The 24,145-nt window shown below is 37.4% G+C and overlaps 1 pseudogene; it reads left to right on the top strand.

Moving 5' to 3' along the window:
- Nucleotides 1-18,935: 18,935 nt before the first annotated feature.
- On the top strand, nt 18,936-19,294 carry LOC112318549 (phosphatidylinositol N-acetylglucosaminyltransferase subunit P pseudogene; annotated as a pseudogene).
- Nucleotides 19,295-24,145: the final 4,851 nt, after the last annotated feature.

Here is a 24,145-nt window from a genome sequence, read left to right as displayed (position 1 = left end):
TATTAAATATTATTCAGATAGTGACATCCTTTTAGCTACCGTGGAGTTATTTTGTAGCAGAACAATGCCTCTGCCAAGAACAGCTCAAAGAACAAGACATGCCACGGTACATGTGTATGCACACACACTCACGTGAGGAAAGGAAACCACAAAGCACAAAGAAGTGAAGAAATAGGCTGCAAACAGCAAGTATCTTCTGTTTGGGGCATTTTCCAACTACTGACATGATAAAGTGTCAGGGGTGGTAACAGAGCACCATCCGAGTTTTTGGCAGTTTCCCAGGGCTAGAGGAAAGAAAAATGGAGCTCTAGGATGCCGAAGTAGTCATCTAGAAAATGTCATAGTGAGGAAAGAGGTGCAGACATGTTAGCCTGACGTGGTAGTTTTTTCAAAACAGAAGAGCGTTTTCAGCCGTCTTTCAGTGTTGAGTGGAGAGCCAAGTTGGTTAGGACATGCCACCTGTGAGGCAAACAAAACTTTGTTAAAAACACTACAACCTAATGGCATCAGTGCCCTTACAAAAAAAGACCCCAGAGAGCCACTCTGTCCTTCTGTCATGTGAGGACAGAGCACGGGCCAGATACCACACCTGCCAGTACCTTGATTTTGCACTGCCCAACCTCCAAATGAGAGGAACACATTTCTGTTGTATATAAGCCACCCACGCAGTCTACAGTATTCTCTCATAGCAGCCTGAGGTCTTGAGGGAGAAACATTTTCCTGACCCTTCTAGTTTCCAAGTTCATTGCCCACATCCATCTCCAGAGCCAGCAAATGCATTGCTCTTTCCTGCTTCCATGGTCACGTCTCCTTCTCTAACTCTGACTCTCCTGCCTCCCACTTTCACTATGAGGGCCGCTGTCACATCAGGGGGCCTGCCCAGACCATCCAAAGTCATCTCCCATTTTAAGATCTTTAGTTTCATCATATCTTCCCAGTCCCTTTTGCCATGTAAAATAACACATTCCCAGGTTCTGAGGACTAGCACATAGACATCTTCCAGGGGTCATTGTTCTGCCATCCACATGATTCTAAGAAATAATCCCTAAAACTAACAAATAAGTCTTTCGTAATTGAAGTTGTGTCTTTAACAAGAAGGTTCTAAGAGTAATGGAGATAAAGGCTAAGTAATTCCTTTCAAAATGCATCATGATGGTGGCTCATCACATTTTGGGTAGTCATTGGGGGCAGGAGGAGAATTCCGGGGATGTACCCTCTTTGAGTTTACTCATCCCCTGCTGCATTATGGCTGGACATGCGGAGTTTAAGTTATCTGAAGTAGCAAATGGGCATGATCTTTTTCCCTACTACCATACTTACTTTCAGTTTTAAATCTTGATGACTAAGGTGGCTTTGCTTTTTTTCTTTCAAAAAAAAAGATGTCATTTCCTTTCATGGAGAAGAGGGAAGCCAAATAAGAGTTGAGTAATTCTGCTTTGACGCTCTCTTTGTTATTTATACACCATCTCTTCCAAGAAGTGTGTCAACTCTCTGCCTGGCTATTTTTCATATTCCCTTCACAGCTGCCATTGTGATGTGTATGCAGCAGCCTGGAGGGGCCATGTCCTCTCACAATTCCATGGTTTTGTACATGCTTTCTTATGCTTAGAAATGTCTCTCCTCCTTTATTCATTTGACTAACTGCTAGTTTTCCTATAAGATCCAATCCTATCACAGCATGTGTCAAACTATACTATATGTTTATTTTTTTATCTTTACCACTAGATGAGTCCCTTCAGGGTAAGACCCTGTTGCATTTACCTTTGAAAATCTGGAATCCAGAGAATGAAGGAATCAAGGAATGAAGGAATGAATAGTATTGAGTTAATTAGACCTGGTTACGATTTTAAGTTAATTAGACTTAAGATCTGTTAAAATGGGACTAAACTGATGAACTCCTCTGAGCTTTGTTTTTCTCCCCTCAAGATAACAGCTGTTTTCTTTCTTATTTGTCACTGTGAGGATTAAATAAAATATCATAGGCAAAAGTCAATGTCAATAGTGAGGTTTTACAGAAACCTATTGCCAACTCACTGAGCTGGGCATGGAGAATACAAAGAATACATAATCTCTGCCACTGAGGAACTTAGGTCTGCCATGAATGTCAAAGAAACAGGGAAAGGAATGTTTCCTTCTGCTGCTGTAAGTAGGGAGAATGTCAAAGAAAGATACAGAGAGTGGTGTTTGAGCTGGGCCCTAGGCAGATGACGCATTTGCTTGGTTTGGAATTATGAAATAATGAGATTGATACAAATTAGAAGAAACAAAAAAAGTGCTACAGGAATTCAGAGAGAGAGATCTGGTTAATTTTGCCTTGGGAAGTCAGATAAAGAAAGCATCACAGAAGAGATGACCTATAGGGCAGATAGTATCTTCCAGCTTTTCAAAACCTTAGCAGGAGGAAGGAAATTCTAGGCAGCCACCACACTAGATGACTAGGCTAGCTTGGCTACAGCATATGGTGTGGTGTGACGACTGGCTGCCAAGCCCCAGAGGAGGGTGTTTCCAACCCCCACCTAAAGGTATGAGCCTGGGTCAACAGCAGCTGAAGCCAAGAAGGGCGTAAAGGATGACTGAATGACAGATGGGGCAAAGTCGCGTGAAGGCTGATGTCAGAATCGCCCACGCTGGAGGAATAACGCAATTGCCAAAAGGAAATCTGAGAACAAAGACCAGTAGCCAGAAATGGATGGATGCCATGGTGTCGACACAGGGGCAGGGCAGGTTTCCAGAGGCAAAAGTCCAGTAGCCCAGCTGAGTCTGAAAGCTCTGGGCAAGCACCATCAGGGACGAGACTTAAAACAAAGACATATTAGGTAGAAAAGAGAATCTCTGAGGGTCGAATTGTTTTGACAGTGTAAGGCAGGGATGTTGTCATTTCTAAGAGCCCCAAAAGGATTCATGGCATAAAAACCTTGAGTTTTAGTTCCTGATAGGTGGACTTGCTCTCTGCTCTGGGGTAGAAAACACTACCCGCTTCACTTACCTACCTTTGTGGTAGTTATGTACAAGTATCTAGTGGCAAGAAATAAAACTGAACAAAATTAGAGAGGGTCTCATAGGGAAGACTCTATGATGCCAGAGTGAGGAGTTTGTCCATGATTTGGTAGGTCGCGAAGAGCTATGGAAAGATTCCGAGTAAGGAGGTCACATGATTGAAGCTGAACTCTAAGAAAATCAGCAGAAAAGGTAATGGCAGAGCTGGTAATGTTTCAACAAGTAGATTTTAAGTTATAAGAAATCTAAATTGGAGGCAGTTTCATTTATTCATTTATGAAGAGTAGGTAATATAAGCATTCATGTGTTAAACCCACATTATCTGATCTGCAATAAGGCCAGATGATGCCATCTCTGGACCAACTTCAACATCGTCACATTCAACGCGTTATTTCTGCATGTGTGTGGTGGCGATTGTTTCAGTCTGAAGAGGAATCAGAATTGGCATTTTTATAAGATCCTACAAGTGTACTCTGACTGTAATTCAGGCACATTTTAAAGCAGAATGTGGTTGAGTATGCTGCTTATACCTGTTCTGATGGTTTAAAATCAGAAATAAGCCTATTGGAAAATTTATTTTTATACCTGGATATGCTAGTTTTGGAAATCCCTCTAATTCCCAGGATGGAAATATTTCCTGAATGTGCCCAGTTCTAGCTCCTCGAAGGGCTCTTCAATCTTCCCCAGTTCTCTGGTGGCATTTGTTCCTCTCTCTGTATGTGTTTTTTTGTTTGTTTGTTTTTAATTATCTTCCTTGGCTTCATTTGAAGTGAGCATTGGAAAATAATGCCCTTCTCGGAAGCCAGACGTATTCTCAGCCTACTTTCTTCCTGGAGAAACATTGGGACTGAAGGATAATTTTCTGTTTTGAAAAGACTTTCTCAACACAGACCTATGGTATTCACAGTTACAAACTTTTTAAATGATTGGCTTCTTATGTATTAAATTCCAGTTAGCTCTATGTACTAATAGCCAAAGTTCTTTGCTCTTTTCTAGACAGATTACATATATATGTATACATACAAACATATATACACACATACATACACACATACATACATATAAATACACATACAGGGTGGGGCAAAATTAGGTTTATAGCTGTTTGCATGGAAAGATATTACAATAATTAATAAATAATATAAGAATAAACTCTGTTTCACATACTTACAACTGTATACCTACTTTTGCCCACTCTGTAATATATACATATGTAAAAATAAAACAAATCTAAGAAGTGTATATATATGCATCCATATATGTGATATATATATGTGTGTGTATATATATATATATACATGCACACACACACATCTATTTCTTCTCCCTCATGCTTTCTCTTGACTTAGTTTGATTCCTACCACAAAGCTAAGTTTTATCAGCCTTTATCCTGATAGCATTTCTTAATTTTATTTTTTTACTGTGTAGGCTTGGAAGGTGCATGAGTCTCCCATGTATATGACTCTAGAACTGTGCCGTCCTCCTTTACCTTTCATTGCTGCTTGAAGATCAGTCTGTTCCTCTAGTAGGAATGCTGTCCAGACAGCAGCAATCACCAATGACACTGGCATTCTGTTCTCCAGCTTCTCCTAGAGCACGAGCTCATCACATACCTTGTCTACCTTCCAAGCTATTTCATTTGTGCATGGCATGGAGTTCCGTGCTTCGACCCTGAAATGTCCACGTCCTCACTGGCAGCTCCCTAGTCAATGCCACATATTCTAGCTTGTTTGGTATGCATCATTCCATGTCTACGTACTAAATCTAGCATCAGTCAGGGTAAGCGACATTATGCTTCAGGAACAGTCTCAGTTACTGATGATAGCAAAGGTTTATTTTAAAAAAGGAGTCAGAGAACTCATCACTGTTGAGGACATAATATGTCCTAGGAGCAATGCCATGAACTTTGCAAGTATTATCTTAGTTTAACTTTCACAAGTCATTTATATCTTTATTTTCTACATAAAGAAAATGAGGTTTAGAGGGATTAAGTCATTGTTTAAGAATATACAGACAGTAAACAGTGGTAGTGGGATTCAAATCCAGGTCTGACAGACTTCCAAACTTTTGCTTTTTTGACTACCTGAGGGAAACTAAAATAAAAGTGTCTTTTGCCAAAATAAAACAAAGCTAGTAACAGTAGTTATTGGCCACACCTATTGCATGTAAGAGATACTCTATGAATCTGATATATGCTGATTAAATTTCTGCATTATTCTTTTACCAAGTAGTAACTAAGGGCATGACTTAACATCTATTTTGAATATCATATAAAAATATTATGTGAAGTTTCTCTTTTGAGAAATTAAGAGAATTGTGAAAGCTACTTTGTTTTCTTTCTTTGTCTTTCTTTCTTTCTTTCTTTCTTTCTTTCTTTCTTTCTTTCTTTCTTTCTTTCTTTCTCTTTCTTTCTTTCCTTTTCTTTCTTTCCCTCCCTCCCTCCCTCCCTCCCTCCCTTCCTTCCTTCCTTCCTTCCTTCCTTCCTTCCTTCCTTCCTTCCTTCCTTCCTTCCTTCCTTTCATTCTTTCATCAAAGAATATGCCTACAAAATGGAAGGAAAAGTATAGACTCGCTTTTCCTAACATGAAAAATACCTATCTGAAAGTGGTACTGGAATAATAAAGTAGCATTATTACTTGGGAAGTGGTAGTAATTGCACAGAAAAAATTGCTTACAAGAAAATTAAAATGTATAAATGATATCAGTACTTGAATTGCAGGGACAAATGAAAATGGGAATTCCTTTTAGATCTGACAGTTTAACCATTTCAGTTCCAATTCAGATGTTTTCAATCAAGAACTTGATAAAACAAGAAAGAACTTAAATATAACTTTTCCTGTAAGGGAACTGAGCTCACTAGACTTCACAGGAAATAAAACAACCCATTCAGAAGCATCCCATGCCCTGAAGATTGTGACTCAACGTAGTTAATATCTGACAGCTGTTTTTGAGCTCAGTCCAATCAGTTGCTGGTCACACTCTCTCCATCTCTGATGATAATATTTCTTTAGCACACTTCCCGCTGAAATGAGCAAATATATGTCCAGCTAAGAAAATAAATTTTAAATGATGCTGAATTTCCAACTGTGTTTTCAAATCTAGACATGGTTTTAGTTAGCACAAATGTAGGGAAGAAAAAACCATCTATACCGTTAAGTTGGTGAGAAAGGAACTTTGTTCATAAGCATAATCAATAGTGCTTTTCATAATTTGCCTAACTTAATTTCAGGTTTCAATGAACCATAAGTATACTTTGTCGAAAACATGCCCTGCCTGCTCCAGCTGTTTACTTCCTCCTCAGAACTGCTGTATCATTTATTGTACAAACTGTGTTTGTGGTACTAGCGTATGTTATCTTTAAATAAAACGACATTTGTACAAATCTGACAATTTACAAAAGACTTTCACATCCAAAAATTTATTTTATGAATCCATAAAAATCCTGTGAGTGTATCAATAACCCCATTATACAGCTGAGGCAATCGAGACTGAGTGAAAACCAGCAGCGCTGAGACCCTTCTGTTGGAAAGGCTGGTGTCACACTCCAATTACTCTCTCACTTGTATTGTTGTTTAACTGTAGCCACATGAATACTGACTGCCAACAGGGTGAGAAGCTTTCTGAGCAAATTATATCTCACCCTTTTTTTTAGTAAACAACCCTTTATAGAATGTTATATTCAGGAGAGTCGTCCAAAAAATGTCTCTTGCGAATGATGATGATGATGGCCAGTTCCAAGAATCTTCTCCCAAAGTAGCCTTAGAAAATCTTAGTTTTGAGATGTGTTTCAATTGTATTTAAAAACACCGTGAGCTAGTCTTCAGAATTTATGGATATTAAGATAGCAAATATTTGCTTGCTTAATTTTCAAGTATCATACTATTGGTTGAAATAAGCCAACAGAATACACACTCACCTCAATAACTTTACCACAAAAGTAATTTCAATGTTTAGGTACATCCCTTTTTAAAAAATTTTTGAGGAATATAATTGTTTACTACATAAAAACAGAGAAGCGATTAAAAAACCAAACTTAAACACTCCATTGGAGAATTTAATATGAAAAAGTACTTTCTGTTTCTACAGTTAACATCTTTGATGGTGTATTTTTATCAGAGGTAACTGATTTACAGTTGAAGGGGAAATACCTTTGTAATAAGAGAAATATAATTTAAATTTTTTACCATAATTTAAAAACTAATTTCTATGCTTAAAAGACATCAAACCTACTTAAATCTTGAAAATAACATCACAACCCCTGTAAAAAGAAGACAAAATCCATTTTCTCTGGGATGTTAATTTATGTTCAAAGAACCACCACAGAATGAGGCACAAAGATTCCAGCTCCATTGTCATCATCCACAAATTTAGCATCTCTAGAAATAAAACTCGCTAAAAGGCGATGAATCAACGATACACTATTGAAATTTCCTTTTGGAAACTCCTAAAAGTAAACTATGTTATTTCTCTGAAACATCGTTTTAAAGGAACATACTTACTTCTCAACACTGTATTTGCACTGGAGACTCCCACTGGCATTACCATTAGCATCCAAACGTCTCCCAATCAAAACCTTCTGTGCATGGAGCACGTGTACCTGCAGAGATGCGAAAAGAGCAGTTTCCTGGAGTGACTCCATGACAGTAGTGGGGGCAGTGGAGTGGTAAACCTTTTGACTAAATAGCTGAATATAATTTCTACATACTATTGTTTTATTTTATCCTCTTCAGAACTGTGAGAGGGAACAATGGCGAGTATTATCCCTTCCACCGAGATGAGAAAACTAAGGCCTAGAAAAATTAATTCTATCACCCAGTAGCCATCAGAGTGTAGGTTTGTCAGCTAATCTGGTGAGAGTTACATGGTATAAAATTATGGCTTTCCCAGGATTCAGCCTGAGTAAACACATTTAGGAATTTAGGTTTATGAGAATGGAAGAGAGCAGCAATAGTCTATATCCCCTACTCATGTTACTACATAAGTTTCCTGTTTAGTCACATATTTAACACAGTTTAATGAGTACTCATCATGCACAGGGCACTCTGCTTGACCCTGGAGTTGCATGATAAATAAAACTGGGTCAGAGTATTACCCTCCTGTGTGTTAAGTCTTGAACTCAAACCGTGAGAAAGATAATTGAATTGCAAGGCTGTGAACGTGGGGGAGAGTTCTGGCTCTCATCAGGTCATAAGCTGCAGGACCAAGGGTAAGTTACTGCCCTTCGCGAGCCTCAGTTTTCCTCATCTGTAAAATGTGGTTGGACTAGATCTTTAAAAGCTATTAAATCACTTACATTCTGTGAACACACACAAAACATTAAATATCTGGCCCATGCATTTAATAAAAAAAAAGTATGGGTTTCAATTATTATTTTGAATATGTCTAATGTAAATATAATAGCCATAGAAGAAATTTATTATAAATTTGAAATACTCCATATGCAACAGAAAGCAGCTATGCATTGTGAGATCACTTAACATATTTTAGGATTAAAATCACCTGATACTTTTAACCCCAGTCAACAAATAGCCATAGTTTATTGGGCAATTGGATGTTCAAAAGCCCATGATGAGGTTTCTTTTTATAGCCAAAGAGTTCTGAAAGTAATCTAGTGAGTTTTCTGGCTGTGGTTCTCAATTTTTTTTCACACAGATCCATAAAAATTAGCTTGTGCAGACATTCTGTGACATTTCTGTGGGGTAATATGGGCAATTTAGGTTAAAGTATGTGGAATAGACTGGAGGAACCACATTAGCGTGCAGTATTAATGTGAACTCCCCTTTCCCTTTGGTGACATAAATCAGAGATTTGCAAGCAGATTATTACCTAGCCAAGTTAAGAATTTCTATTCTTCCTCCTTCGTTAAACTCCCTTTTAAAAAATTGATGTTTAGCTGGGGACAATTAAAAGAGACTAGCGCATATGGCATAGTGGCATAAGTCAAGAAGTTTGTAACATTCTTATTTAATTTAATAACTATATTGAATGCCTTAAAGTTTTGAAAATTTTAGCCAAGGCTCACATTAAGCCAGATTTTATTCTTTTGGTTTTCTTCTCCCTCTCTATGAGTGTGAAATAAAAAAATAATTTTTTAATTAAAAAGCTTCTGCATGGCTAAAGAAAACAACATTAAAATGAAAAGAGAACCAACTATATGGGAAAACATATTTGCCAATGATACCTCGGACAAGGGTTTGATCTCCAAAATATATAAAGAATTCACATGACTCCACTCCAGGAAGACAAACAACCCAATTAAAAATTGGGCAAAGGACTTGAACAGACACTTCTCCAAGGAGGACATACAGAGGGACCAGAGACATATGAAAAGATGCTCAGCATATGTTCTCTAAACTATTGATCCTTTGAAATTTGTTAATGCTTGCTTTATTGTATCCACTTGGTCAATTTTTTACAAATGTTCTATACGTTCTTGAAAAGACATAGTTCACAGTTTGGGGGAGCAATTAGTTATCTGTCTTTAAGCAAACTTTACAATTGTATTTATCATATTATGTCAATTCTTATTGATTTCTGATTGAGCTATACATTATTAAGGTGGTTATATTAATTTTTAATATGATGATAAATTTATCAATTTCTCCTTTTTTGTATTTTGAAAATATGTGGCTAGGTACCTATCAATTCAGAATTATATCTTGTTGAGACTTTAAATCTTTTATCAATAAGAAGTAACTTTAGGAAAATGCTTCCAAGTAGATAAACCTGTTATATGTTATTTCTTAGATATAAGCAAAAGAATTGTTTATCACAATCATAAACGCAACTGAAGGTAAAAACAATCCCAAGGCCTTCATAATAAATGAAAAATATTTCAAAGCAAAGAAAGTGGTGTGGCTAATTCATGAATTATAGAGAACTTTCATCACACTGGATTAACATTAAAATATAGTTTTTAGTATCATAAGTAGAGTTTTATTTTTCTTTCTTTGTAGGCTATAAAATAACAGTACCTTCCTTATGCAATGTCATTTTAGATTAAATTAAATAGCTGAACATTTAACTCCATTCTGCCCATGTTTGCATTTGTCTACAAAATTTAATCTATTTCTATATCAAGATAGACTTTGGTGTTATTTGGCCCATTTATCCCATATTTTTACCCCTATTTTACATCTATTTCATTTGTTCACTTAGCCAACTAATGATATATTATTACTGTTCTCTATAGTCAGTGTTTGGTCAGGTTTTCCTATATGTTTTCATTTTCTTTTTTCACTAGTTCTTCCATCTTATATCTTCCTTCTTAAGTCATTTCCCATAGTTCTAAGAATTTCTACATTCTTTAAAAGCTTCTTTAGGAATATATGTTAGTATTAAAGTGCTCAGTTTTTGTTTGTGTAAAATTGTCTTTACAACACTCTCAAAACTGGAAGTGTTTCACTGGGAATATGACTCGAGAATGATAGTTACTTTCCCTTAGCCTTGAAAAATATTATTTCTTTATATTCCTCCTGGCTAATTTGTTGCTGTGTAGAAGTTAGTGGTTAACTCTAATTTGTATTATTTTATAGGCAATCCGGAATTTCTTTCTGCATGCTTTTCAGATCTTGTTTTGTTCTTGGAATTCTGCAACTTTAAAATACAATGAAACAATTTTTATTTATTTATCCTTTGGATTCACTGGGTTTCCTAAGACTGAGTTCAGTTGTCTTTTATCATCGTTGGAAACTCTCAGTCCTAGCTTCTCTAAATATTGTCCCCCACCATTCTCTCTAATCTCTCATTCTGAAACTCTAAATATGTACCAGACTAACTTCCTGCCATTTCCTGCAGTACCCTCTGTGTGTTCTTCAGTTCTATCTTCTCGCTCATCATTTCCGTGTTTACTGTGTCTAATATGCTATTGAACACATCCTTTGACTCTTAACAAATTCATTGAGTTTAAGATTCTGAATTTTTTATATGTGTCAGAATGTTTCCATTGCTAGAAATTCTAGGCAATTTTTCCAAGGTTCCATGTCATTTTTACAATTGTTTGATGTTTGTCAGTTTGATATGCTTTTCAACCATATTAACCGTAGTTATACTTCTATATAACAATTCTATAAATCTCTTACATGTTTGTTTCTGAAAATTTTAATTTCAGCTGACTGTAGCTTGCTTCTTTGGCTATTTTGCCTTTTTTTCCCCTCATTGGCTTATGTTTCTTGGATGTTTGTGTATTGGAATTCTGTGACATCTGAGGTTGAAGTTGATTAACACACTTGTTTTTTGGGGGGGAGGGCAGTTGGTAGTTGAGGGCATTAGCAGGACAGCTTTAAATATTCAGCTTAAGGCTTTTTGAGTCTAGCAGATATTCTACCCTAAACCGTATGATGGCTGGATTATGATGAGGGACCTCCCCTCTCCCCTCATACCTCTCTAAACCTTTCCACTGTCACCATCCAGAGTGAAGGCAGAGGCAGGCAAAAAGTTTTTTTCAGCAAGAATGTTTTTAGTTAATCCATCAAAGGCATTGCTTTTTGGATGCTGTTGTATATAATGGTGTCTCTGTTTGACTTCAGACATTGAGAGGTGCCCTGGTTTTATCTCTTGACTGTCACATAGGACATTTAAAACTCAAGCTCTACCCCATCAAGAATTTTTGGATGCCCCAAAGGCAAACACCTGTGTATCTCCCATCTAAGAAGTCACTCTACTTTCTAACTAGCTTATGCATGCCTATAAAAAGTTGATTTTGTGAGTGCATGTGTGTGTGTGTGTGTGTGTGTGTTTAGATGATCCAGACATTTATCTGTTGTTCGGTACTGGGACTGTCTCTCCCAGACAGCTGAACCACCACGGTGCCAGAGAGAGAAGACATACTTTTAGGAGAACCACTGTCATAGTGAATGCATTTTTTAACTTATAACTGAAGAGTTAAAAAGAAAGCCCCAAACTAAGCCAAGCGTTTACTTGAAAAAAATTTTTTTTATGTAACAGGGGATTGATCTGCAGGAAATAGGGCCCTGAGAATTAAAATGAGGATGTAGAAGAAAATCAGAAGCCTGGCTAGAGAACTCTGAAACTCACTACTTTCTGAGTCTTCCCTGCATAAGAAAGTAGCCACTCCTTCTTCCCTCCGGGATCACCTCCCCTTTGTCTCACTAGCTAGTTCCTCTTCTGTGATCATCCCATAAATCATTCAGGAAACTATCACTTCCTCACCTGAGATGGTTACTTTCCAAAAGGAAACCAGTTCCTCCCTCTCATTTGATCAAAATCGAGTGAGTTTATATTCTAATATGCCCGTGGGAGTCAAATCCAAAATTATACCCTGGGGACAAATGCCCCCACAAGAGAACCACAGAACTCTTTCGATATAGTATGAAATCTCAGGAATATGTATGGAAATAAAATTTTAGGATACTCAACTAATCATAAAAAAAATAAAATTTTAGATCAGTTTGAATTTGCCAGTAATGACGCACTTACTAGAAAACCCTGACTCCCATGGTTTGCTGGGTGGACGAACACAGATTTCATTCAGTACTGACCAACAAATAAAAGTAAGATTCAAAATAATGAATAAAAACACAAAGTGAGATGGTAAAAAATTGAAATATGCAAATGTAGATAAATAAATCATTTGCCTTTTAAAAGAAAACAATTATAATAGCTTATTAAAAATTCCATCTACTCACTGTTTATATACACAGGACACATGCTTAAACACAAGGACACAGAAAAACTGGGGAAAAAACTTTATTGGTGAGGACCTTTAGAGCTGGAGGCAATTCCTACCACATTTGGTGTCCTGCTTTGACCCTATTACCAGGTGGCCCAAAAAGCTGCCAGCTTTCAGTGGTGCTCCGTGCATGAGAAGACTCTCCGTTAGCCATCCCACAACACAAATGTTTCACAGCCAGGCCCTACGACCCAGCACGCACAGGGGCACTCCAAGTCTGCTCAATGGGATGCTGGGGAGACTGTAGCAAGCCCCCTAAGCGAATCAGTGTCCCTTGCAGCTCTCAGGAAAGCAGACACCTTTATGGCAAGTAAGTGTACTCCTTTTGAGAAGGAGTTCTTGTCTTGCTACCAGGTCCAGGTGTAAGTGAATGAGTGAATCAGGGAAGTGGGGGATGCCAACTGCCCGTTATCAGTTAGATACTCCCTGATCTTGTATTTCTTTAGTCACTAACTCAGAGGGGCTCAATGCCATTGAATCACTAGGAAGTGTTTTTCAAAGTGTGCGCACTAAGATCCACGTGAAGAAACATTGTCACCCTCTGTACCATTCCCCTACATAAATACTCATAGGTGCAGAGCTGAAAAAACTGTTTTGTAAAATTAAACATACTGTCACTATGTGTGGTGTACTATGATATTTTTATTCTATTTTATTCTATTCTCAGATATGGTTATAACCCACTAAATGTATTTTACAACCCACTGGAGGTGGTGCTAGGCAGTTTGACATAGTAACTGCAAGGCCTGGCCTTGAAAGCACGAGCAGGGTGTAGGAGCCTCAGTGCCCACCTGCGTGTGCCTCACTGCTGGGGCCTCATGCAGTCTGCAGCTGAGGACCAGCTGATGAAGAGAAAAAGACTGGTCTGAGAGCAATATCCTGTATACTCTGTTAACAAGCAAGCACAGCAGGTAAGGATTTCATAGTTCTTTTTACCACAATTTCTGCCCACTGTTTTAAAGGATGAAAGATCTATACCTTGATAAAAACTGTTATCATTTGCTGTCATTGTAAGGCAATTCTGTTCTTTTAAGTTAGAATGGCAAACAGGGATTTTTTTTTTCTAAATAAATACCTAGTTTTAGGGATGTCAGCATTCCTAAATCATTGTTACATATCTGCAATGTGTTGAAAATAATTGATGAAATTCTTGTTGAAAGTAATTGATGTGCTCTTAGTACCAAAAATTTTATCACTGAAAGGGTCTTTAGAGATCACTTACTCATTTCATTGGTGCGAAACTGAGGTCTGTAGAGATAAAGTAACTTACTGAGGTCCCACAGATTGAATAGCAGAGCCAAGACTATAATTCAGGTCTTCTGATACCTAGACTGGTATTCTTACCTGCTGTTTGTTTCAATGAATGGGTCTAGCAGGGAGCTTCTTATTTACAATCTATGTTCAGCACTGGGTAAAAATAAACCCTTACCTTCATCAAAATTGCCCAAAGGGTGTGTAAATCACTCACAAAGTGATTCTTACGATCTTTATGTGCTGCTCAGGTACCATTCAGATCTAGAGAGAGGGAAATATCACCAGAATAGTGTGTTCTTTCATTATTCCACATAACCCAGATAAGTATATTGCTACAGTGCTCAACATTAATATTTTGCTGAATAAACTTGAAATATATATTTTCTAAACAAAACATGTGGGGAAATGGGCAAATACTAAGGTGACTTCTATTATTACTAGTTTTGTTTTGTAAAATTCATATAGAAGCCAAATGTAGCATCATTATTCAAAGACTTACATGCATAATGAGGCTGGAAATACTTTTAAAGGTATTTAAGAAGTGTGCTCTAATGATAGCACCACTTAGCATATTCCCTCCATCTTATAAATTGCTAGTCTCAACAAAAGTGAAGATAAAGTAAAGCTGAGAGTTCACGCCGCCGTGTTAGAATGGAACTCACGTACAGTGGACTCAGATGCTTCAGATACGCCTTTATCTTCTCTGAGTTCCTGCCCACTTCCAGTATTTTTGAACAATTTCTTTTCCCACACCTTGTCTGTGTCTAGAAAACAATTGAAACATCTAGATATTCCTAATAATTCTAAGGTCTGTTATCATGTCATTGAAATGTCCTGGACAATTTACTGAACACCCGTGAGGCTTACTGGTGGGTTTGCTTTCTCAAAAACTTCTCTGCCAGAAATAATCAATTAGAGAGAAATTTGGCTGTTCATAAAGTTTAGTCTTAGTTATGCAAAACAGCAGTCACCAACTTTATTTTTATTGCTTTCTACCAAGCTCTTTCTACCAAATACTACTGATATTTCCTATTTTTTTCTGATTCTTTGCATATTTTTACTCTATTATGCAATAATAGTGCTTGTATGTAATGGAGTTCCCCACCATTATTGAAATTACCCACTTCAGTGTAAAATCTGCCTCTGGCAAACTGAGAAACTCAGGAATTCTTTTATTTAAAACAAGTTTTATAACACTTGGTAATACTATTATATAATTATAAAAATGAACATTTGCTAACATGTCTAAATGCCACACAAAAAATTGAGATTGGACAATCAGAACCTTTCTCAGAATCACCAATTTCATGATTACCACGTTGGGTACCCTGCATCCAGCTAACAGCTCTGGGCATCAGCTCACTTCATCCTCACCAACATCCTTAAGAGAGAGGTGTCCATCCTCATTTCTGTGGTTAAGGAAGCTGAGGCATAGACAAATGTTGGTTACCACCCAAGGCACAATTGCCAGTAAGAAGAGAAATCCAAATGTATCTTCAATTCCAGCCTGACATATAAAGCTTTAAGAAAAAAAAGATCCAGGATTTATTTTAAAAAAAAATCAATAAGATAACCACAGGGGTGGGGGGGAGGATTGAATGTGGAAGGTATGGGGTGGGTAGGGCAGGGGAGAATAATGGGGGGAAATGTGGACAACTGTAACTGAATGACAATAAACATTTAAAAAAAATGAAAATAAAAATAAAAAAGAAAAGGCTAAAGATTTATATGATTTGAAGAGAAACCGGGGATGGGTAGGGTGGGGGGGCAGTATGGTGGTGTGAAAATGGAGACAATTGTACTTGAACAACAATAAAAATAAATAAAAAGAAAATCAATAGAGAATTTTCATCCTTTTTAGTAACTTTATTCTGTTAATAAAAATGCTTCCAAAAAATAAAGAATACTTTTACATCCTATGCTCAACATGACCACTATTTGGGGTTTGCTCTTGTGAAAGATAGGCTTTTCCAAATAAAACATTCTGCCTATTAATTGGGAAAATGATTGTAAGTAACATTTAAAGCAGGAAACACAAACTTAAACAGTGGCCAGCGAGGTTATCCAACTGGGTGACTCAGAAAGGTTGAGGGTAGCGGTGGCTGGAGAACGTGGCTTAATCTGATGGTTCCCCGTGTAGCCCCTGTGACCTGTGGCATTACGCTCACCTGGCAGCTCGTTAGAAATAGAAACTCTGTCTTTTCTACCGTCTTAGATATTTCTGGACATATTCTCTTGTCTATCGTCTTATATTCCACATCATCTTCTTCCTAAGATTCTTTATTATTCTCCTTGAATAGATCTTTTCTTATGTTTTTTTTAATATAGGGAAATAAGTGAAGAGGTGTTTGTTTTCTGGGGTTTTATGGCCCTTCCATATAAACAAAAGCCTTTGTTTTGTATTTAATCAATAATTTACAAATTGGGAATGTAAAAATAGACACAATCAATTTTCCGTCACAATTTTGAAGGTATTATTTCATTATCTTCTTGCAGAAAGGATTGCTGATGAGAAGTCTGATGTTAATTTAATTATCTTGCCTTACTGTTTCTTTCTCTCTGAAATATTTTAGCACTTCCTCCATCCCTCACCTCTTGTCTATCCCTCACAGTTATGGATGGGTGGCTGAGTGAGAGCTTTGTGTAAATGGATGATGTATGTCAGAAATCAAGACACCCTGAAGCTCCGACTGGTGTGGCTCAATGGATAGGGCATCATCCCACAAACGGAAAGGTCCCTGGTTCTATTCTTCCCTGGTTGGGGGCTTGCAAGAGGCAACCAATCAAATGTTTCTCTCACACATCGATATTTTTCTCTCTCTCTTTTTCCCCTCCCTTCCCCTCTCTCTAAAAATAAATGAATAAAATCTTAAAAAGAGAGAGCGAGAGACACCCTTAAGGATATATGGGCAATTTGGCCAATCCCCCTCACAATGTTCTACATAAGGTGGGTTTTGTGCTGAGAGTGGAGGGTTTTCTTTCCCCTCCCTTATATCTCTTGGGACAGCTTTGGCATGCCGTAAATTTCCCTTTGCATTTCGCTCAGATCCAGATTCTAGGAGTTGTAACCCCACTTTATTTAGAGATACGTTCTTAAAGTTTTAGCCTCAGCCAACAGAAATCAGTGTCCCCTATGCTGATTACACAGGCATTTGAAGAGGGTAGGGACAAATTCCCTCTGGTGATCTGAAGCAGTTAATTTCTGTGGTCTATTTTCTTTGTGTTTGGTGATTCTGATAAGGAGCTTCTTCATGTGAGTATTTGCTATTATTGCAGATGTCTGAACTGTTTTGTTTGTTTGTTTTTCTTCTCTGACATCTGTGTAGGTAGGAAATTGCATCTGCTTAGCTCTACAGGTTTCTTTATCAAGCAGCGGCCATTTGTTTTCTGCCATCAGGAATTTTTCATTACTTTTGGTCTGTTGATAGAACCCTTTCTTGCACATTATATTCCCTTACAAAATTTGAAGCCAGGTTCATCTAACTCTGCCTACTATTGAACCAAAATGAGCTACTCCTATTTTGTAATAAACTCCTAACGTCTTAGAATGGTCTACAAAGCTCTCTCCAGCCTGGCTCCTGGACACCTCAATGACTGTCTCCCTTCATTCCCTCTCTCACTCCCTCGGGTCACACTGGCCGTCCTGCCGTTTCGCACACTGGGAGAGCTTGTTTCCATTTCCAGTTTACTCCATCATCCACTTTCCCCAGATACCCTTACAGATCAGCCCCTTAATCCAGCCAACTGTCTACTGCACCTCACCTCCTCAAAGGAGCTTGCTCGGACCACCCTATCAAAAGTTGTTTCTCTATCCCCTCAAGCCTGTGTTATTTTTCCTGATAGTATACTATATATCTGTTTGTCTAATTTGTTCACCAATCTATGTCCAGCACATAGAACAACTATACTTGGTATTAGCAGGAAGGTGGTAAATATCTGTTGAGTGAATGAATGAAAAATAGTGTTCATTATAAAATCTGAAATACTTATTAAATGTTTGTCTTATATCTACTTTAGTCATCTATTTCAAGCTAAACAAAACAGTAAACAAATCTGCAAGTAGAGTTCATTTCTTTACGCAAATAAATAGTACAACAGTAGCCAATATAATAAATTCAATAATCTTAAAATCTGGAAACACGTGGATAAATGATGGTGGAATAGATTTGTTTGTCCTCTCTGAAATGCCTCCAGGATGCATAGCTTCGTCACTAAATACAGGAGGTGAAGAGACCGGGCCCTCCTCCCTTCCTATGTGTTACTTTGTTTCATTTATTATTTACATAATGCTTATCACCATAGCATCTACGTCTCATAGTAAAAAGCAAGCAGGAATTGTGGGAGTTGAAAAACTATACCCTCTGAACTCTTCATTTGAAAGCTTTCTGCCCAAAATAAAGGACCTCAAACTTGAATGATAACTAACGTTCTAAGTGACCCCCAACTGTCACTTTACCCATCTGAGCCTCAGTTTCTCATTTGTAAAATAACAATGGAAAACGGGTGACATTTAAGGTCTCCTTTATCCCTAACTCTCTGCTACTTAATAACTCTAAGTATGGCTAGTTTTAAACATGTTTCTGAAATATTTTTCTACATTCATTTTCTATTATAATGTATCATAGCAGTTGCTGATTATGACAATACATTTTTAATCAATGATAAATATGGAGCATGAATATAAAACACACATAAGGAAACAGTACAGTTTCCACCCAAAGTGTTCAGCCTTAGCCATCCAACATGTAGCATAAAAATGTAAAGCCCTGTAATCACTATATTGTGTGCCTGAAACTATAGGATATTGTATGTCAACTGTAATTAGAAGATAAATTTAAAAAGAAAACATAAAGGCCTGTAAGATAATAGTAATGAGCGTGGGAACTACAGCCATGCTGACTGGGTTAAAATTCAGTGTGGGTGTGTGCCTGTGCACACTCACGAGGTGTGGCGGCTGGTGTGCAGGGGCAGATTGTCTAAAGTCACAGGGAAAATGGTGGCGGATTCACCGTCGCCAATGCCAGAAAGAGTGATCTATGCTTTGGTTCTTTTTTGAAGTTCCCAGTTCATCTTAACCTATTGGTCTCAAAAGTATAGGGCAGTTGCATCGCCCGCCTACCTCCTCATTACTATAGTGATCGGGTATGTCCTCTATTTGGAGTAAATTTGATGAGTACCTCTCCGCTCAACCCCATTCATACAATCGCAGGTCACCATGCTAAAAATCAACAGCAGAAGCATCACCAGGAAGAGACCGTCCCAGCATTGAGAGATATTCCTATTAGTGAAGTAAACCAAATGTTCTTTCTCACAGAGAATTTTACACTAGAAACTAAATTGTACATAGGCTAATATCAAATATTTATGTTTTTGACATAATAATTTTGATCATAATTATCTCTTATTAATACCTTGTATTGAAATATTTTTAAAACTGTAAAAATTAAAATATATATATAAAAATGTGTTTAACTTCTCTTAGATTAAGTTCCATTAATATTGCAAATGTTCTCATATATTAGTTATGAATGGAAGAATAAATAAAACACTGCACTACCATAAAAACATCAGGTTTCCACCACTCTAGATAAATGACTTTGGGCATGTCATTTAACTTCTCTGTGCCTCCATTGCCTTCTCTGTAAAATGGGGATACTGAATAGGTTCTATGAGAATTAAATTACATATTTGAGTGAAATCCTTAGAATATTGCCTGGCATCTACAAAGCATTATTTAAGTATTTTCTACTATTACTATATAATTAAAAAGCTGAATATGAGAATTAAGTAAGAAAACACACATTACAATTATACAATATCTGGCAGAAAGAAATTCATTAATCCAACAAATTTTGATTGAGGGCTTTCTCTGTTCCAGTCACTGGTTTAGATGCTGGGAATACAACATTGAATAAAATTTCTGCTCTCCTGGGGTTTGCACTAGAGTGGATAGAGGCAGAAAATGTAGTTTTAAGGTAGTAAAAATTGCTAAGAATAAAAATAATTTTGGAAAAGAGAAGTTGGGAGTCCTATTCAATTAAGATGGCCAAAGAAGTCTCATTGACAAGATTTTTTTCCTAAGTTAATCAATATGATAAAGAGAACTTTATAAATGTAGAGTGTCAATGGCATTATCAACATATTGCATTAAAATTTATTTCATTATGAAATAATAATTTGCATTTGGTATGTCATTGCTATTATTCTGATAAAAATTAGTGACAAGTACCTTTTTAGTAGGTTACTGATTCATTTAGAAAAGATAGTCTCATTTTAGTCATTTTTATTTAAAAAAACATTAACAAAGAGCTTATGCTATGAAGAGTAATTTTTAAACATGGTACATATCATACTGATTTTCAGGGTTCATAGCAATAATGGCAACTTTAAAATGCATATTTAATGTGTGCAAGATACTCAAATGCCGTAGAGCACTGATCGGGAAATTGGGGGTTAGAGAGGCCCAAAGTCAGAGCAGCAACGAGCAGCACCCAAACCTAGGTTCTTGGTTCTCAATTTAGAGCTCTTCCCATCACTCTAAACTGCACGTCTCATAATGTGTTTAATTGGCTACAGTCTGCAGTTTTTTAATTCTTAAATGACCAGCCTTGTCTTCTGTTTCTTTATTCCTGAGGGCAAGACTGTGCAAGATAATTTTTTTTGTTGAATTAGTGGATTTTCATGGCCTTTGCTTTTAGATAAGAAAAAGGTAGAGTTCATTATTTTTGTATTAATTACATCATTTATAATTCAAGAGTTTTTTTCTGTTAGAGAGCTCCTCATTCCATGGTAAACAGGTTATCCAATATACCAGTTTTACTTCAATAAGTAGTTTATCAGGATAAGACGAAATACAGCAGTTTTAAAAGAATATAAGCTACTTGTGCTATGGTGAGACTGCAAAACATAAAGAACTGCCAATGTGAACTGGTAAAATGATGAATGTTCATGGTCAAGACCCTGACTTTTTGAATGAAGCGATGCTATCTGGAGTAGCTACTGGTGATAGTCCTACTCTTAGTCAACCGCGTATCCATGGAAAGAGATTCACACTTGGGCAAACTGACCAAAAGTAAAAGGCTAACATTCTTATTCAATTATTTTGCCTATGAATTAATGAAATATTTTTAAATTACAAAATGTTTTCAATTCCGAAACTGGCTACATTAGAAAGTGTTATTTTAGAAGCATTTTAAAACATAGTCCCACGAAGTCATTTTTTTTTACTACTCCTTTTCACTAATTTTTTTTATTGTTGTTCAAGTACAGTTGTCTGCCTTTTCCCCACACCTCACCCCTCCCACCCCCCAGCCATCATCACCTCCGTCCCCTGATTCCATCTCCTCTTGGTTTTGTCCATGTGTCCTTTATAGTTGCTCCTGAAAACCCTTTCCCCTTCCCACCCCATTGAAGTAATTTTTCAAAAGGACATTTTAATTTATTATCTTTTCAAGATTTTTATAATGTGGTTTTTATTGTTGTCATTGAGAAATAAAGAAGATAAAGGAGAAAAAATCCTGGTGCCTTATTCTCCAAAACATGGTACAAACGGAAAAGAGAACAGTAATCCACACAGCAATGTTGCTCTTCATGCCTTTGCCCGGTGTCCATATACATCGTCTCATTCGGAGTTCACAGTTCCATGTAAAACATGGAGAAAAGAGCCTGGCACAAGGCTAGCAGTTAATAATGTCATCTGTTAATATTTTCCAGTCTCTTCCTGCTCTTTCTCACCTGATTGGTGAGAGGCATCACCTAGGCAGACATCAGTGACTCTGTCTTACCTTTCAACTTAACCAGCATCCTCTCCTCTCAATTCTCCATGCAAGTGAATTGGCTTGGGTGCTCATAATATTTTTGCCAAGACTATTGCAATTACCTCTCTATCTTAATTTAAAAGAACCCGCATCCTCAACTCTCTTACAATTCAATTGCTACGTAGCTGGGGGAAGTAATCCACTCATGTCGGCTGCTGAATTAACCTTAAATATTCTCCCAGTAATTTTAACGTAGACTCAAACTCTCTTAGCCTTTTTCTTGTCCCTTCTCACCATCCAACCACATTGTCCTACTAGTCACTCTCTCCATACCAAAATTACATGCAGTTCTCAGAACTCACTGTGTTCTCTCTCAAACCTTCTCTCTTTTGCACAGCCTGCTTTATCTGAGAAGAACACCTCTCCCCCCTTCTCGGTCTGGGAAACCCCTCATCTTTCCAGACTTGGGCCAGGACCTGTGCTCTGTGATGATCGCCCCATGACTTCAGCAAGGAAGCTGCTGCCCGAGGGTCTGTGCTCGTGTTGCCTGGCTTGTGTCCTCTGTGGCCTGTATCTACCTCCACCATGATTTGGTTGTTAGATATTTATTAAATTCTGAATTTCAAACATAGAAGGCACAATCTATGCTCTTAATTTGGCAACCTTCAGTGTGGGGGGAGGGGAGGAACTAAACAATTACCATAACTGTTATATCAAAAGTAGGCTTTTTTAAAGGCTGATGCAAGGGTGTTCTTCTGCCAGGCCCAACTTCCCTACCATACCCTTTTTTACCCCAAAGTTTCATTTCAAAAGTTTACTTTTCTCTTTTCCTTCAAAAACCAGCAAAATATTTTGTGAAGTCTACCCCACTCTGAACAGGATGGACCAGGTTCCATACAAAGGAAGTTAATGGGTATTTGCCTTCTGCACTTTGCCAGCTGTGCTGCTGGCCTAGGGCTCTGAGCTCAGGAGGTGTGCTAACTGCTTTTGTCTCATTTTAATTTCCATGTGCGCCCCATCACTATTTCCTACCTAGGCTCAAACTGCCGACTGAAACTTCTTTTTTCTTTCTTCTTCCTTCTTCCCTCCCTTCCTTTTTTTTTTTTTTTTAATTTCCATCTATCCATAAATATTGAGTACCATATAGTATATACCATATACTCTCTTAGTTGCTGTGGTAGAATGATGAATAAGACAGCTGAGGTTCTGGTTTTCATGAAGCTTTAAGAATCTACATATATGAAATTAAAAATAGATTTATTTATTTTTAAAATTAACCAATCATAATACTGGTAAAAGAAAAAAAGGAAGAAATAACTTTTGCTAATGAAATTTAGAAATGCAAAGCTGTGGGCAGCAGGAGGATGAGAGGTGCTTTACATTCTATTCTCTGACAGAGCTGCCGCCCTCGGGTGCAGCCTGGGAATGGAAAACTTTCTGATCTCTACTTCCCCCAAAACACTTCTTAATTTGTAGTGTTGGGGGACAGGCAATCTAACTAAACTGATACTCAGGTACTGAAGCCCGACCGTTCTACCTCCAACACATGCACAAACACACACGTACAAGTAAAAGGACAAGGGGTTTCCAGAATCTCCACTTTTCCTATATCAATATGCTATTTAAACTGCAGAGTTGAGTTAATAACATTAATTCCTGATACGCTCTCGAAGGAGAGAGAGACATCAGCTTAACTTCAATGCCTGCTTCCAGTACGGCCACATCTTCGTTGGTACAGTGTAATGAATTATAAGCACATTTTAATTTGCATATGTAAATCGTGTAAATTGTTAACTTTTTGAGAGGGGGTGGGTAAACTAAAAAGGTTAGGAAGATAAGCTCGGGAGTCATTCTAACCTTGGCACTTGCTGGATTTAGAATCTTGAGCAATTAATATAACACTCTTGTGTTACCATCTCTTTATCAGTACAGTGAGATAAAATTAACAGTATAAATTTATTGTAAGAATTAAGTAAACATGTAGATACACACAAAGCACTTGGCATAGTACCGGGTAGATGGAATGTGTTCGATACACACTAGGTAAACATGTTTACAGTTTAGTTTTAATTCCAAAGGTGAGAAAGAAATCATTTAGCTTGTGCATTGGGAAAGGCAGAGTAAAAAATTTGATATTAAATATCCTAAAATGAGCTCCTAACACAGGGTGTAGAAAGAATAATGCCCCACACTCAAAGATGTTTAGGCCCTAATGCCTGGTACTATGAATATATCTCTTTATTAGCAAATGGAATCTAGCAGATGTGATTACAATTCCTGAGATGGGAACATTATCCTGGATTATCTGGGTGGGCCCGATGTAATCACAAAGATCCTTCTAAAAGGGAGGCAGAAGAGCCAGAGTGAAGAAAAAGAGATATGGTGATAGAAGAAGCAGAGTTTGGAGAGATGCAATTGCTGGATGGAGGCCCTGAACCAAGGAATG

Source organism: Desmodus rotundus, chromosome 3 (assembly GCF_022682495.2).
Source record: "Desmodus rotundus isolate HL8 chromosome 3, HLdesRot8A.1, whole genome shotgun sequence".
Taxonomy (NCBI): domain Eukaryota; kingdom Metazoa; phylum Chordata; class Mammalia; order Chiroptera; family Phyllostomidae; genus Desmodus; species Desmodus rotundus.
The sequence above is the reverse complement of the archived record's forward strand: the minus strand, read 5'-3'. Positions and strand labels throughout refer to the sequence as shown.